The sequence below is a fragment of the Ornithorhynchus anatinus genome, chromosome 1 (genome assembly GCF_004115215.2).
Source record: "Ornithorhynchus anatinus isolate Pmale09 chromosome 1, mOrnAna1.pri.v4, whole genome shotgun sequence".
Classification (NCBI taxonomy): Eukaryota; Metazoa; Chordata; class Mammalia; order Monotremata; family Ornithorhynchidae; genus Ornithorhynchus; species Ornithorhynchus anatinus.
The window spans coordinates 23,520,252-23,537,149 of record NC_041728.1 but is presented as its reverse complement, the minus strand read 5'-3'; the positions used below and the strand labels follow the sequence as shown (position 1 = coordinate 23,537,149).

Genomic DNA, 16,898 nt, shown 5'->3' with positions numbered 1-16,898 from the left:
TCCCTTTCCTCTGTCAAAACTCCTTCTGAAACCATCCCAGACTCATTTCATCTGGCTCTGGCTACACCAACTACTACTATTCGCCATCAACCCTGCTAGCCCTGAAATCGATGATGCATATATTCATAGGTTTCTATATTTTAAAAGTGTGTTTTCCTCTAACTTATTCCCATATCTCCCATTAAACTCCTCTAGTTAACCCAGTAAGCCTGACCTGTTGCTGTCTTGGGCTGCTGGTAAGTCTGGGTCACCCTTGGGATGTTGCTTTAGATTTCTGGCTTCCCCCCAACCTCAGGTCACCCTGGGCCCCTGGATCAAATCCAGCCAGAATATTTTGGGCACCTCTGGCCCCAAGGTTTCTGGCTTGTGACCCTGCTATGTGAGGCCACCCTGGGGCAAGATATGCCTCAGGGGTTTATGCTTTGAGCCAGCTCACACCAAACATCAGGGTGTCATGACTACAGACATCAGAGCAGTAAGATGGCAAGATAAGACACTGGGGCAAGAATCTCCTGTGTCGCAATGTTACAACTACACATTTGAGGAAATTATAGAGATTTCTTCCCCGCTGCAACGTTACAGTACGTGCTGGTGTTAGCCTGAGGTGCCAGTTCCGCAACAGCATCAGTTTCTTAAAACAAAAGGCAGGTTGGAAGTGGTTCCAGGATGGAGCACGGCCCTGCTGGGGAAAGAAATGCGATGCAGGGGAGTTCCAAGCTGGCTCGGCACAGGGGCATTTCAGAGGAGTCCAGCATCTGATTTCAAGCCACATCCTGAGAAAGGATCCAATTTGGTGGCCTTGGGACTAGAGTTACAGCTCGTGTGAGGCAGAGCACTGGGATGGGGAGAGAGCATAGTTCACCTCCCTATGACAGAAAGTGCTCAGGCGCAGCGGCAGCCTAGGGAGCTTGGGAGGATACGGTTTTCTTTCTCAATATCAACAGTGCTTCATCTGGCTGAGAGCATTTTTCTTTTCCCTCCGCTGTTTGGAGATTGAGGTGGTCTTTTCATCATCCACCCTTAAAAAGTGAGGCAGTAAATATTACATAGCTAGAAAGGAGTAAGTTCTGGAAAAGGAGAAGAGGTAGAGTGGAAGGGTGTGGTAGATTTAATTTCCCTACTGACTCTAATAAAAAATGATTTTCCATCTCCTTACACACATGCACCCCCGCCCCCCAACACACCCCTGCACCCTCCCACATCCATGAGAAGCAGCGTGGCGTAGTTGATAGACCATGGGCCTGGGAGTCAGGTCATGGATTCTAATCTTGGCTCTGCCACTTTTTTGCTGTGTGATCTTGGGCAAGTCACTTCACTTCTCTGTGCCTCAGTTGCCTCATCTGTAAAATGGGGATCGAGACTGTGAGTGTGGGTATCCAACCCCAGCACTTAGTACAGTGCCTGCATATAGTCAGCACTTAAATATCATAATTATTATTACTGTTATCCATTCACTTGCAGCATCACAAAGCATAGTTCTGATGGGACAGTGTGAATGCAAAAGCTCCTGCTTCTACTCCATCTTCCAGAACTCAGTAACAACTTTGTAGGGTTCAGGGAGTCTTCAAGAGGGGTTTTGCAAAGCAGTGTGACCTAAGGGAAAGAACCCAACCCGAAAGAACCCAACCCTGGGAGACAGAGGATCAGTTCTGTTCCAGGCTCAGCCACTTGTTTGCTGTGTGACCTTGGGCAAGTCACATCTCTTTGCCTCAGTTCCCTCATCTGTAAAATGGGGATTAAGACTGTGAAGCCTTAAGAGGGACAGGGTCTGTCCCCAACCTGAGCAGCTCGTATTTACCCCAGTGCTTAGTACAGTGCCTGGCACATAGTAAGTGCTTAACAAATACCATTAAACCCCCCAACTCTCCCCAACTCCAAAAACACTCCCACCCCTTTGCCTGTTGGGCTAAACAAGTGGACGAATCATTGTTAATTTTTTATTCAGGGGTTCACCCTCCGTAGAGCTGCCTGAGGGCTCCCTGTGTCAGGAAACAGCAGCAGAGAGGGCACAGGCAGCAATGCCTTTGAGCAGAGAGGAATGGGGGAGTCCAGAGTGGGGGCTGTGGCTTCAGGAGTCACTGTCATCCCCCCGGGGCCATGAGGGAAGCCAGGTACCTCGCTGCCTGACAGCTCCTGCCACTGAAACTTCAGTCCACTTTGAAAAATTATGCAAATAATTTTTCATTTTCATTTTTAATTTTAATAAATAGTTTGTATAATTTTAAATAATGCAGTACTAATGGCAGCAGCAGTAGTAATAGTACTACTTTTTGAAGGTGGCTCAGTGGAAAGAGCCTGGGGTTGGGAGTCAGAGGTCATGGGTTCGAATCCTGGCTCTGCCACTTGTCAGCTGTGTGACTGTGGGCAAGTCACTTAACTTCTCTGTGCCTCAGTTACCTCATCTGTAAAATAGGGATTAACTGTGAGCCTCACATGGGACAACCTAATTACCCTTTATCTACCCCAGAGCTTAGGACACTGCTCTGCAAATAGTAAGCACTTAACAAATACCAACATCATTATTATTATTATTACTCAGTGCTTGGGAAAACACAATGGAAGCACATGAGTGTACTGTGTGACCTTGAGCAAGTCATTTTACTTCTCTGTGCCTGTTACTTCATCTGTAAAATGGGGATTGAGACTTTGAGCTCCAGGTGGGACAGGGAGTGTGTCCAACCCGATTTGCTTGTATCCACCCCAGCGCTTAGTACAGTGTCTGACCCATAGTAAGCACTTAACAAATACCACAATTATTATTATTATTGCCCACAAGGAGCTCACTTCGTAATGGGGGAGATGGGCATAAAAATATTTCCAGATGGAGCAGTCGGAATGAGCAACTGATTGCACAATTGTTTCTCTGTGTTTTGTGTGCCAAGGCTAGGTATAATTGCTAAGTGCTAGGGGAGGCTGCTAGAGAAGGCTGTTGTGTTGCTACGACTTGGGGTGCTGGGTGTGAATTGGGGAAAACTTGGAGGAAAAGGAGGATTTAGTCTAAAGTGGGGCATGTGACGGGACCTGGGAAGCAGGCAGGGGTGTGGCAGGGTGGGCCTGGCTGAGAGTGCCCTGGATTTTGAGGTGGCAACCCAGGGTAAGGGCTGCCCTGCTGGGAGCTATAGGCCCCGGGCAGGACTTTGAGGTGGTAACTCTCCAGGTGCATGATAATACTTGTGGTATTTAAGTGCTTACTATGTGCCAGGCACTGTATTAAGCTCTGGGTTCAATACAAACAAATCAGGTTGGACACAGTCCCATTCCCACATGGGGCTCACAGTCATAATCCCCATTTTACAGATGAGGTAACTGAGATACAGAGAAGTGAAGTGACTTGCCCTAGGTCATAAAGGAGAAAAGTGGCAGAGCCAGAATTAGAACCCAGGTCCTTTGACTCCCAGGCCATAGTCTATCCATTAGGCCACGTTGCTTCTCATTGCTGCTGCTTAACTCCAATCAGCCTCCAAATAAGGCTCCACGCCGACAGACAGACAAATGCAATGATCTGCTGACACAGGATTCCACTGACACAGGAACACACAGATAGGCCGACAGAAACACATGTGCTGACACATCCACAAGCACATATTGTCAGAGACCCGCTGATGCAGACGGATATGCTAAGAAGGACATCACGAGCTTATGTGGTCACAACAGAACACCCATGCCAGACTGGCACAGACACTCTCTGACCTGGACCAACACCTGGTGACACCCCTGCTGGCCCCCCCCCCACACAAGCATGGCTGTTCCCTGATGCATACCTTGTTGGTTAGAGTGTGTAGACTTACATACCCATCAATCAATAGTATTTATTGAGCCTTTACTGAGTGTGGGAAACTCTACCAAGTACTAAGTGCTTGAAAGAGTACAATATAACAGTTGGTAGACAATTTCTTACCTTCAGGGAACTAAGAGCCTAGAGTGGGAGACTGAAATGGAAATAATTTGGGAAATGTCAGGGTATAAGGTCACATACTCCCTCTCAGGATGGCCCCTGGAGAGTTTCCAGTACTCTACCACTCTCGGCTATGGGAGGGAGAGTCAAGCAGAAGCACACCCATTCCATTCTGGGCTGTGGCTAGTGATTGGAAAGCAATCTATTACAAGTCAAAACTCACCTGTGCTGGGCAGCAGCAGCATGAGAGAGAGTTGAGGAGAGAGACTCAAATTTACTGCACAGAAGGCGACAGTGGTAAAACTTCCACTTCCATATTTTTACCAAGAAAACTCTATGGATACACTACCAGAAAGACAGTAGATGGAGGGAAGGCGTTCTGGGAGAGATATGTCCATGGAGTCACTATGGGTTGGAAACAACTAGACAGCATAAGACAAGGTCATGTACATGAGGGCTATGGGACTGAGGTTAGAGTGGATATCAAGCACTTAAAGGGTACAAGCACATAGGGATCAAAGAAGGGAGAGCAAGTAGGGAAAATGAGGGGTCTGTGGGGAAGACCTCTTGGAGGGGTGATTTTAATAAGGCTTTGAAGAAGGGGAGAGTAATGGCCTGTTGAATAGGAAGGGGGAATGTGGCCCTCCAGGCCTGAGGGAGAACCTGGGCAAGGAGTCAGTGGCAAGATAGATGGAGATATAGTGAACAGGTTGGCATTAGATGAGGGAAGTATGTGGGCTGGGTTGTAGTATGAGATCAGTGGCGTGAGGTTAGGAGAGTGAGAGCTGAACCTTAAAACCTATGGTAAGGGAATTTCTGTTTGTTGCAGAGGTAGGTGGGCAACCATTGGAGGTTTGTGAAGAGTGGGGAAATATGGTCCAAACTTTTATTTAGGAAAATATTCCGGGCATCAAAGTGAAGTATGAACTGGATTGAGGAGAGTTAGGAGCAGATAGTGTCTACAGTGGTGGGAAAGTCAGGGTCTGTGGTGGGAGATAAGTTTTGTTTTAGACATGTAAAATTAAAAGTGTCTGCAGGACATTTAAGTAGAGATGTTCTGATGGCAGGAGGAAATATGAAATTGCAAAGGAGAGGGGTCAGTGCAGAAAGAGGTAGATTTGAGAACCATCCATGTAGGGGGGTATACTCATCGGTACAGAGAAGGACAAAGACATGTAGAGAATTTCTCCCAAAGACACAGGTGGATGACCCATAAAGAAACCCCGCTAGATATTGGCACACATGGTTATAAATGGGTCTTCCCCCTCATTTTCCCATCACTGTAAACAGCACCACCATCCTCCCTGTCTCACAAGCCCATAGCCTTGATATTGTCCTCAACTCATCTCTCTCATTCAACCCACATATTCAATCTATCACCAAATCCATGCTCTACCTTCACAACATCACATCAGTAAAATCCACCCTTTCCTCGCTATCCAAACTGCCATCACGTTAATCCGAGCACTTATTCTATTGCACCAGCCTCCTTGCTGACCTCCCTGCCTCCTGTCTTTCCCCATTCCAGTCTGCACTTCAGTCTACTGTCTGGATCATTTTTCTGAAAAAACACTTAGTCCATATTTCCCCAATCGTCAAGAATGTCCAGTAGTTGCCTATTCCCTACTGCATAAAAAACCCTTCCTTACCACTTTTAAAGCACCCTATCACCTTGCTTCATACAATCTTTCGGTTTTCCTACCACAAAGCAGCACTCAGTTTGCTCTTTCATTCCTTTAATTGTATTTATTGAGCGCTTACTGTGTGCAGAGCACCTTACTAAGCGCTTGGAAAGTACAATTCGGCAACAGATAGAAATAATTCCTACCCAACAACGGGTTCACAGTCTAGAAATTGGCTCTTCCAATGCCAACCTACTCATTGTACCTTGACCTCATCTATTCTCACCACTGACCCCCTTGTTCACATCCTGCTTCTCGGCCTGGAGCTCTCTCCCCCTTCATACCCAACAGACAACCACTCTCCCCATCTTCAAAACATTGTTAAAGGCACATTTCCAAGAGGTCTTCCTCGTCTCAGCCCTCATTTCATCTGCTCCCTCTCCCTTCTGTGTCACCCTTGCCTTTGGATTTGTACTCTTTATTCACCCCAGGCTCAACCCAACAGTACTTAAATATACTCTCCCAATTGCTTAGTACAGTGCTCTGCACCCAGTAAGTGCTCAATAAGAACCATTGTTTAATAGCTAGGCTTCCAAGATGGGAGAGTGTGGTGACCTGCAGATATGAAGCAACTGCTTAGTGTGCTTTGCACACAGTAAGCGCTCAATAAATATGATTGAGTTCCAGGCAGGAATGCCGAATAAGTGTTCTTGGATAGCTAGCTCCTAGAGGACAGGGATCCTGTGTGTTGAGGGTAGGGCTCAGGGCTAGATGGAAATTTTATTAAAAGCTCATCGGGCATCCTGACACTGTGTTGATGCTGATTGCTAAGATTAAGAAATCAGAGCCTGGGAAAATACTGAGCAATCTCCACCAAAATGCCACATAAGCACAGGCTCAGATGTATGTTCATTATGTGAGAATTGCTTCTGTCTCATTTGAGAGAAAATTATGAATAAAATCCAGTATCTTTATTCATCCCATGTGTCGAAGGAAATGGAAGTCGGCTGCTTTATTCGCCGTTCCACTGTCATTATTGTTAATGGGAAATACCCTGTCTTCATATTGACTCAGATATATTGCCCTCCATTAGAATGCAAACTTCTGCCTAAGGTCTTAGTACACTATGTCAGGGACATCTCTATTTAGTGGGCAGGGAGAGCCCCATCACAAGGGAAGATTTAAGGTCTGATTGAGGTTTGTACTGACAACTGCAACTTCACATGGAAGCCTCCCCCAGAACTCTTAACTCTCTATTAATGGGGAACAAGATTGATGCGGTAATTAAAACCTAGGGGTGATCCATAGCTCAGCCTTCTCTCTCAAATCTTAGAATATCTACAAACAAGTAGCGAAACAAATTTGAGTTTGACCTCCTTGTTTTTCATCTGCCCACACTGATAGAGGGGTGTGATTTACTCTCCCTAATGCTTAGTACAAGGCTCTTCACAGAATAGTTACTTATTAAGTACTATTATTATTAGTTACTCAATAAGTACTATTTGTTGATGAATCAAGATTAGGTTGCCTCATTACACAAATTAATAGGAGTATGTGGGCTGTCTGTACACACACTCAATGCATATTGTATTTGTGTAATTATATCAGTCATAAACTAATGATAATTCTTCAGTATTTTGCAAGAATAGAAAGAGTACAACTGCCAGAAAGAAGAAAGAAGTGAGCTTTCAATTCTGCCTCCCAGAGATAAATCCAAAATATTCTGTTTATAATATACATGAATAACAAACCCGGACGTTCTTCTATATATGTGCATATGTACAGACTTTCTAGTTATCACACAACTCATATGTGTAAACCTCTTCCTGGGACTATAAGAAAGGACAAAGCTGCAAGCCAGCCATCCGCTTTTAACTACCAGAATTTGCAAGATTAGACAAAAAAAAAACACATTCTGGATCTGCATTTCAGCTGTATGTGAAGGAAATCCAGGCATCTGGCTGAGTGTCAGCATACAAAGTGGCTTGTGCATATTGATGAGAAAATGGAGAATTACTCCAAATCCTAGTCATATCATTTAAAAAATTTATTCTAAATACATCAGCAAGCCTCTCTGCAGAACTAAGCAAATTCCCATCTTGAAATTAAGAGAAAATGTAGCAATCTTCAAATAGATAAATAGAATCAGAAGGATTCAATTTCCCCTTTCAGGCTGTAGATAGTATTGGTTTTATGTGTTTTAGGCAAGGTTGCTACTTTTTTGGGAGTAACAATAATGAGCCTGTTCCCCCTTGAGCATGATTCGGAAATCATTTCCCTTATGACTTTTGACACCTTTATAGACTAAAAAGTAGCAATTTATCTTTAAATTGTTTTCTCCTGTTCAGTACTTAAAATGACTATCTCAGTTATACATCCTCCCCTCCCCACACCTCCGGGGAAAGAAGAATCTGAGAATATGGGACAATGCAGACGGGGGAGTAGGATTCTGGGCACTCTGCTGCTGATTTAAAAACTATTATCCTTCTCCATTACCACCATGTTACCCTCTTTCCAGACAACATTTTGTAACACAATTTGTTTCCTGAGACAGTGTCACCAGAGTACTAATGAGTTTTGAATCCATATCAAATAACCTTGGGACATTTTTATACAGTTTGTTTAGATTACATTTTTTGCAGACAGCAGTAGTACATTAATTGCCCATTTTCAGCAGAGATTAGATACACTGAAACCATTATTCCCTATTCAATTTAATCCACTGGTTCTTATCACGAATGCTATCTGAAATAGAATTCTGATGTTCTGGGCACTGTTCCTGACCCTGCCACTGACTCGGTGTTCCTTACTGTCTTAATGTTTCAGGTTTTCCAGGAGTCAACTGGAGACTCAGATCACTCACAGAGGACTTTGAGTTGATAAATATTTATTCGCATATTCATAAAGGTGGAGATCATAGTAACGGAGATGACATGTAAGTGTAAGCATTTATAATTATTATTGTTATCAGTAGTAGCACTAGTTGTATTGAAACTCTAAGCCTATTCATTGCAATTACACAGGGATTCAATTACTTTTTGTGCCTTTCTTGGTTTTGTTCCTTGATCATGAGGGGAGATTTTTGTTCTCTCACCATTTCATGTTATGCTTCTGATCAGCCAAGGTAAATTGGTGTCGACCTGTGAAACCCCAAGAGGGAGAATGGTGGAAATCAGGACCTAAGGAGTTCCACAGGCTTTGGTTTGATTTTTCTGAATAGAAATGGGGGATTTCTGGTCACACTGCAGAGGTCAAAGTTAGTTGTAAATATGATCTGTATGTAGTATTCCTTATGTGTCTATTTCTCTAAATGGCAAGTTGGACTCCATTGTTAGATTGTGATGTACAGGACAAATTCTAGGTACTTAAGTCAATGAGTAGAAAATCTCTGTTAGCTAATGCTAATGTTTGTGGTATTTGTTAAGTGATTACTCTCTGCCCAGCACTATACTAAGCACTGGGTAGATGCAAGATGAACAGGTTGGACGCAGTCCCTGTTAGCTCAGCTATTGTGCCAAATCCCTGCAACCCAGCAGGGTAAATTTTAAATGCATTTGTTATGCAGTTGCTGAAACCGAGGCTCATTTTTTGTTAGCATCTTTTAATTTAGCCTTTCTTTGCATCATCTTCAAGCCCTGGCTTTGATTATAGCATAGAATCACTTCACCCACTGAGCTATTAGTGTCTTCTTCAGATTCAAGCATCTTTCAAATCCTGTCCTGAAAACCTCTCTGAAGTGTCTGTGTCAGAATGATTTTATCTGTCCTAAATCATGTTTTGCCAGCTGCTCGGAGCAGCAACATAGAGAAAGCATTTAGGCATATGGTCCAGATGCTAGTTTTTATCTGAGTGAAATCTATCGGCAAAAACTCTGGAATTTTAAAAAACAAATCAGTGTATATGATGTCAGAATGTTTATTGTTTCTATCCTGGGAACATTTTTTTGGCATCTGGCTTCAATCTCAAAGGTGTGTCTAATTGTTGTAAAGCCACAGCTGTGTGAAGCTGATTTACTAGAAAAATCCACCATATCTTCCAACTTGAACTTGTGATACCAACTATGCTTCTCACCTTGGAACTGGGCTAAAGCCCACAGCCCTTGTAAACTTTCTTCAGGTGAGTAGAAAGAGTTTTTCTTTAGCAGTTTTCAGAAGGAGAAAGTTGGCTGCCTTATCTGGGCTCTTGAGCAAGTTCAGAGAATATAAAAGGAAAAAATTAAAATTTGGACATATTTTTCACTTTCCATATTAGCGTGTGACTCTTTCCAGACGGCTGTTGTGCGAGCGTGAGGAGAAAGACAGTATTGCAGCAAGCAGCATTTCTGTTGAGACACTGCATACTTGTTTTCCCAGTGGCAAAGTAGATATTTCAGTGTTGACGTTTCTTAGGACCTTCAGTCCTGGTCTCGATGAAGCAGGAAGCTACTATTTTTAGTTGGGGAATATTAGTTAGAGATGAAGAAAATAGAACTGAAGCCAGGATTGTATGGTTTCTGCAAGTTACTTAAGGTTAAAACCACAGCATACTAAGGAATGGACATTTTCCCTGGACAATTTTCCAACATGATCAGGCTCTCTTTATCACTGTTCGGCTACTAGAAGAGGGCTAGTTTCTCTTGATGAAGTTTCATCCTTTATGAACTCTAAAGGTCTTGTGTCCTCCTTCCCCCTTCTCTTCCTCTCCCATTCTCCCTTCTTCCCCACAATGGAAGAAGCCCCGGGTCTTTAGGGATAGAACTAGAACTCTCTGTAGAGTTCTTGCTACATTGTAAAGTCCTTGAGGTCAGAGAGTGTGTCTGCCTAGTCTATTGTGGCCTCTCCTGAGCCTTTACTGCAGTGCTTACTGTATGATTAATTGATTATTAGCATCCCATCCTACCCTACTATTGTTAACAACTACCGTCACCCAGCCTTGAGGCCCAGCAAAGCTTGTCTCCCCAACAGCCCTGAATCCTGCACCAGAGAGTGTCCTGAAGATACAGCTCTTAGAGGGACTTACCTACTGGGCTTCCTTCACAGCCTTGGGTCATTTCCACTTTAAAGCACCTATACACTATAAGATTTCCCATACCCTTTGGGTTTTTCATGGAATTTGGGTTCAGATCATTGATGAATACCCTTAATAAATGGGGTGACTGTGATACATCAATCAACCATATTTATTGAGCGCTTCCTGTGTGCAGAGCACTGTACTAAACACTTGGGAGAGTACAATAAAACAGAGTTGGTAGAGTTGGTATAACATTGTTGGCTGCCCACAATGAGCTTACAGTCTAGAACGGGAGACACAGTAATAGTAAGATTAAGAGTAATAGTAAGAGCTGTGGGGCTGAGGAATGAGTGAATAAAGAGTGCAAGTGTGACACAGAAGGGAGTGGGAGAAGAAATAATGAGGGCTTAGTAGGGGAAGGCCTCTTGAAGGAAATGTGTTTTTAATAAGGCTTTAAACCTTGACAATCTTCCAGTTGACCAGCGGGGATCTAGCTCTTGGTTTATTAAAACTAGTAGAAAGTACTATATCAAGTGAATTAATGTTTCAAAATTTCTCTCATGCCACAGTCCAGAATTCACCACCAGCCTCTTGATTTTCTAAAAGAACAAAATACCTTCTTCAATCTGCTGAAGTGGTAGGAGTTATGTTTGACTCCCAACCTCTCAAGAAAGAAGGAGTGGTTCGAGGGGGATTGGATGTGAAATCCAGGTCCAAAGATTGGGAGAGATGTGCTGTCTAGAGGGGCAGAGAAAGTGGAAGCACATTGCATGATGGGATAGTTATACCATGGAGTTATCTATGTGGTACTAAATCATTTGGGGTAAGCACTTAATGAAATTGCTGTCTGTCATCTGACAAAGAAGTTCAAAGAGAAAGTAACATGTGTAAACCTGGCCTTAAAGATTGTGCAACGCGGACTGCTGATTTCAAGACTAGGAGTGTGCATAAATGTTTGGCAAAAAGATAGACTTTTGATCCTTATTGCATGAGGGTAAGCTTACTTGGATGTTGAATTCCCATGAATTACCAGTCTCCCTCCCAGAATATCCAAGCCATATGCTCTTCTAATTAGTGGAGAAGAGAGGCACCTTTTGCAGGAAGAAGCAACCAAAACCATTCCAACTTTTGGTTTTCTCCTTTACTGAATATCCTCTATGCAGATCAGAGGAATTCTAACAATTGGTAGAAACTTTCCTCTGTAAAAAGAAAATTGCTCATGACATTGTTGAAGACATTGTGAATCTTTCATCATCTAGCCTTAGAGAAATAAAAATATAAGTATTTCTGTTGAGAATTTATAACTACAGTAATATGAAGAAGCAGAAGCAGCATAGAAAGAGCTACAGGAAAGGTCATGTCCCTGGGAGTCAAAAGACCTGAGTTCTTAGCCTGGTTCTGCCACTTGCCTCTCTGTGATCTTGGGTAAGGCACTCAATTTCTATGTGCCTCAATTTCCTCAACTGTAAAATGGGGATTAAATATCTCTTCTCCCTCCTACATAGACTGTGACAGGGACATGTAGGATGGGAACTGTGTCTGATCTGAATATTCTGTATCTATCCTAGCACTTAGTACATAAGTGCTTTTAACAAATAGCACAATTACTATTATTATCATCACCATTATTATTTTTCATTATATGACTAAGTCCTGGGTCCCTTAGCCAAAGGTTTTCCCACCACATACATTCAGAGATTCATTTAATTAATAAAAGCTTGACTTGAATGGATTGCCTCTTGATGAAGATTGGGAAAACATCCTCAGTGCTCTACTAGGAGCTGGGCAAGAGGCTGTGGATCTTATCCCACAGGCCAGGTTCCCAATCAGGTTAGTAATGGAGATAGGAAGAGCCAATGGCCCTCCTGAAAACCACCTCTCAGCCGAAGAGACTGGCTACTCACCCTTACCGCCCTCAGGCCAGTGGGCCTGCTACCTGGCAATTTTCACCAGGCGAATGACAAAAAATAATATTAATCGTTACATTTAATTGCTTACTATATGCCAAGCACTCTACTGAATGCTGGGACAGATACAAGTCAGCCAGTCAATTGTATTTATTGAGCACCTACTGTGTGCAGAGCACTCTACTAAGCACTAGGGAGAGTACAGTATAAAAATAAACAGACACATTTTCTGCCCACAGCTAATCAGGTCCCATATAGGGCTCACAGTCTAAGTAGGAGGAAGAACAGAGATTGAACCCCCATTTTGCAGATGAGGGAACTAGGGCACAGAGAAGTTAAGTGTTTTGCCCAAGATCACACAGTAGGTAAGTGGAAGAACTGGGATTGTCAATCAGTGGTATTTATTGAACAATAAGTATGTCAAATTAGAACCCAGGTCCTCTGACTCCCAGGCCCATGTTCCTTCTACTAGGCCACGCTGCTCCTCTGCAAAGGGAAATGCAGTCAGTTCTCCGGTAGGGTGAAACTTGTGTTCACCAAAAACTAACTGCAGAGGCAGAATTGTATTATGTCACTCATGCTTCTATCCTCACTGAGCATGTGCACTCAACCATTTATTCCAGCACCATATGGTACTGTATCTAGAGACACACTTTGTGGGAAGAAAGTTAGCTGATTCCCCAAAAGCATTCTAGCCAAATTGCTTAGTGAAAACATTTATAACATTAAAAGATTTATAATCTATAACAGGAGAGCAGACTGTCAATTTTGATGGCTGCATTCTCAGTTTTTTCAATCAGCGATATTTATAGAATGCTTACTTAATGCATAGATAGTACTGTGCATGTAAATGTTTGGGAGAGTACAACAGAACCAAAACAAATTTTCCCAGCTTACAATCTAAGGGGGAGACAAACTATTTACAAATAGTGGGAGACTAGAAAGAAGGGTATGTGTCAAGTGAAACAACTGCAAATTTATCTGAGTTTCACAGTTCACATTTGTGATTAGATTTGTACATTATAGGGGAAGAATTTGCATGCAATGTTAGAGTGTTTCACTACACAGCTTAACGGTTCTTGGGTTTTTGACAAATAAGAGTCCCGAGTCCTCGACGACTTGGATCAAACAATATGCAGTATCCAAAGGCCCCGTCCCCCATGAGCATGCAGGGAGAAGTCTCATAGCACAGCACAGCAGCAGATCTCACCAACCCGGAGACCTGCAGCTGAGAGCTGCTTAGTCAAATGAAGCGCCAAGAGAATCTGAGGTCAGCAGAATGTGATACTTGAACTGGCTTTTGGCCAGTTGAAACTGCAAACTGGGTTTTAATTGGAGAATTTTGAACCCACACAAGTTTCTTGGTTATTTTTTTTACAAAATCTAATCAGCATTTTGTAACACTACATGCTTGGAAGAGGTTGTCGTATTGCATCAAAAGACTGCGGACAAAGAGGACTCATTTCCTTGGCTTCTGTATATCAATATTTTGGGTTGGGAAACTCTTAGATAAAATGTTTGGTGGCAGGAGACTTCAAAGAAAGGAAAAGAAATGGAAGAAGTGGATTTTCCTTGAAAAGCACCCATTTCCATACCCTTGCTATGCCAAACTGGCAGTCTCCTGTAGAGCCCTAAAACTAATTTGGGGAGCCTTAATCTGACCAACTTGTTGGATCAAAGTGGAGAGCCACCCTTGGACAGCAAAGTACAATTTGAGGGATCTGCCTCAAAGATTTCCTTACCACTAGAGAAAGTTTTTTGTGTTGTGATTTGCTAAGTAAAAACGTGAGCCAGGATTTGGGGTGATCTACAGAGGGGTGTACAGTTAAGGTTTGCCTGGCTCCTTTCTCACCTCAAAGGAAAACACCAGTATTATAAATCTCAGTGGAATTTGTGGTTTTCACAATAAAGAATGCATTTAACTTTCCAAATATCCTTAAATAGCAACATAGAATGCATCCTTGCATGCACACATCCTCCCTCCCCTCTCTCTCTGTGTCTCTCTCTCTCTCTGTCTCTCTCTCATATGAACACACATTTGATATGCTCCCTCAGAGTCATTTGTTTGAAAAAGCTCTATTTTCCCAACTTGATTCTCTAGAAGATAATTACATGACAAGGCAAGCCCCTTCAGCCAGATTGCTAGTGTCCCTCAACCTAGTTTTGTAAATAATAGTGATGATCCTGGGTCCTTTTAAAGAAACTTTAATTGGGATTTGCCTTGAAAACATTTTAATAGAACCTGATGAATTCTGCCAACACACCTGAGAGGGTGCCGTCATGAAGTAGGGAGGAGCAGGCATTATCCCCATTTTACGGGTGAGCGAACTGAGGCCCAGAGAGGTTGTGTTCCATCCTTGAGTCAGGCCATCTGTCAGACAGTGAAAGAGCTGGGACTAAGACACAGGTCTTCTGACACACAGCTCTGTGCCCTTCCCACTAGGCCCTATTACGTCATTTCTGATGCCTTCTGTTTGGTCTCAGACTGGGCTTAGGTTGGAGTATAAAAGTCCGACCTGGTTCTGGACCCCCAGCCCTTGGACTTTGGGTGCCCTTCTGAAAGCCTAGTTCTCCAGGTCTCACCAACGGCAATGGAGACTGGGAATTCTTGTACGGGCTTGGGAGCCTAAGTCTGGGAATTCTGGTTCTGACTGGAGGGAGTACTGTGAGCTTGTCATCTAAACTGTGAGCTCATTGTGAGCAGGGAACTTGTCTACCATCTCTGTTATAATGGACTCTCCCAAGTGTCTTGTACAGCTCTGCATACACTAAGCACTCAATAAATGCCATTTACTGATTCACTTCCATTCCCAGAGAGAGGGGCACTGGTTAGGAGGGGGCATTGGATTTGCAATCTGGTCTTCCACTCACTCTGCAACCTTGAGCAAACCACTTCTCTTTGCCTTAATGAGGCTACATAATACTCATCCCTACTTACCCCACTGGGATGTGGGGAATAAAGAGAAGATAATAATGGGAAAGTGCTTGGAGCTCTTCAGAAGAAAGATGCTATATAAATGGGATGATTATAAATGTGGATGCACTTAAAAATATATTCATATGCATGTTTTCCTTTATAACCTGTTCTTAGGATCTGTTAGGGCAAGCTTATTTTGATTGCTAAAAAGAAAATTACAGATACACCTGTATCTGCAAAAAGTAAACTTCCCGAATGAGATAGTATGCATGTGAAATGGCAAGTTTCAACCCATGGCATTTTCATCATGTTGTAATTGGCTGTAATTAGCACCCAACAAGCTGTAACGTTCCTTACCTGCAGCTGACTGGCACTCGGAAAAGGGCCACATTCTTTCTTAATTAAAAAAAATAAAATCAAAGACAATTGAAGAGACTGCACCCACTCTGCTTTTCGCATATGGGGGCAGTGCCCAGCTCAGCCACACCAGTAGGGCTCCAAAATGACTCTGGGGAAAGTACCAGCACATTACCAGATCTCAGAGTGAGAAGGCCTGACTGCATGTTCTAGCCCCCGCAGCCCAGTTGCACTGGGCATGCAGTTCGCCATATGGGGTGACTCAGAGTCCGTGACTGAATTTCCTTTCTGTGTCTAAAAAGGGCGAAGAAAAGGAAATTGCCTGGGAAGTCAACTAGGTGCATCTAAGTCATGCTGGTGGGCCTTGTATGAAAATGGGTTACTCTAGAATGAACAATTAAAAAAAAAACCTTGAATGCCTATTAATGAAGATGAAAGATGATGCTTGTGGTGCTTGAAGGGTGAAGAAACCCTTCCGAGTCCTGGTGATATCCCCAGGCAAAACACTCCAACCCTTCTAGCTCTACCCACTGCCCATTCTGGGGTTCTCAGGGGACCTATATTTGGAGACTCAGCACAACATTGGAGACATTCAGTGCTCATGTCGCTCTGAGCCCTTGAAAAAACAAAAAACAGATCAGTTAGGGAGAAAGGAAAGTGCTTTGTACTAAACCTTTGGATTCAAGTTTTCCTCTCTTCACTAAGCTCCTGTGGGCAGTGGGCATTTCTAGCAACTCAAATATAATTGAATGAGTGAATGAACTCTGTTACACTGTAATCCCCCAAGCACTTAGTACAGTGCTCTGTACACAGTAAGTGCTCAATATGCTCATTGCAGGCAAGGATTGTATCTGTTGTACTCTCGCAAGTCCTTAGTACAGTGTTCTGTTCACAGTAAGTGCCCAATAAATACGATTGATTGAATAAATACCATTGATTAATTACAGTTTTGATGAAAAGAGCTTGTACTGAAAATGATTTACTCAGCTAACTAGTATTGTGGTTTTCTGGGGTTTTTTTTAATGCTTATTATGTGCCACCCACTAGTTAAGCCCTGTGGTCGATATAGGATAATCAGATCAGACACAGTTGCTGCCCAACTTGGGGTGTACAATCTAATGGAGTTGGAGAACAAGTATTTCATTTCCATTTTACACATGAGGAAATTGAGGCACAGAGAAGTTCAGGACGTGCCCAAAGTCACATAAGCA

The 16,898-nt window shown here is 43.1% G+C and overlaps 1 long non-coding RNA gene across 3 annotated transcripts in view; it reads left to right on the top strand.

The window, feature by feature from the left end:
- Positions 1–16,898, top strand: part of LOC103166216 — a 476,150-nt gene that overhangs the window by 188,911 nt on the left and 270,341 nt on the right. For all 3 annotated transcript variants that reach the window (XR_003756829.2, XR_003756827.1, XR_003756826.1), the window contains exon 3: positions 8,344–8,452. This is a non-coding gene — a long non-coding RNA (uncharacterized LOC103166216). The remainder of the gene's footprint in view (positions 1–8,343; positions 8,453–16,898) is intronic.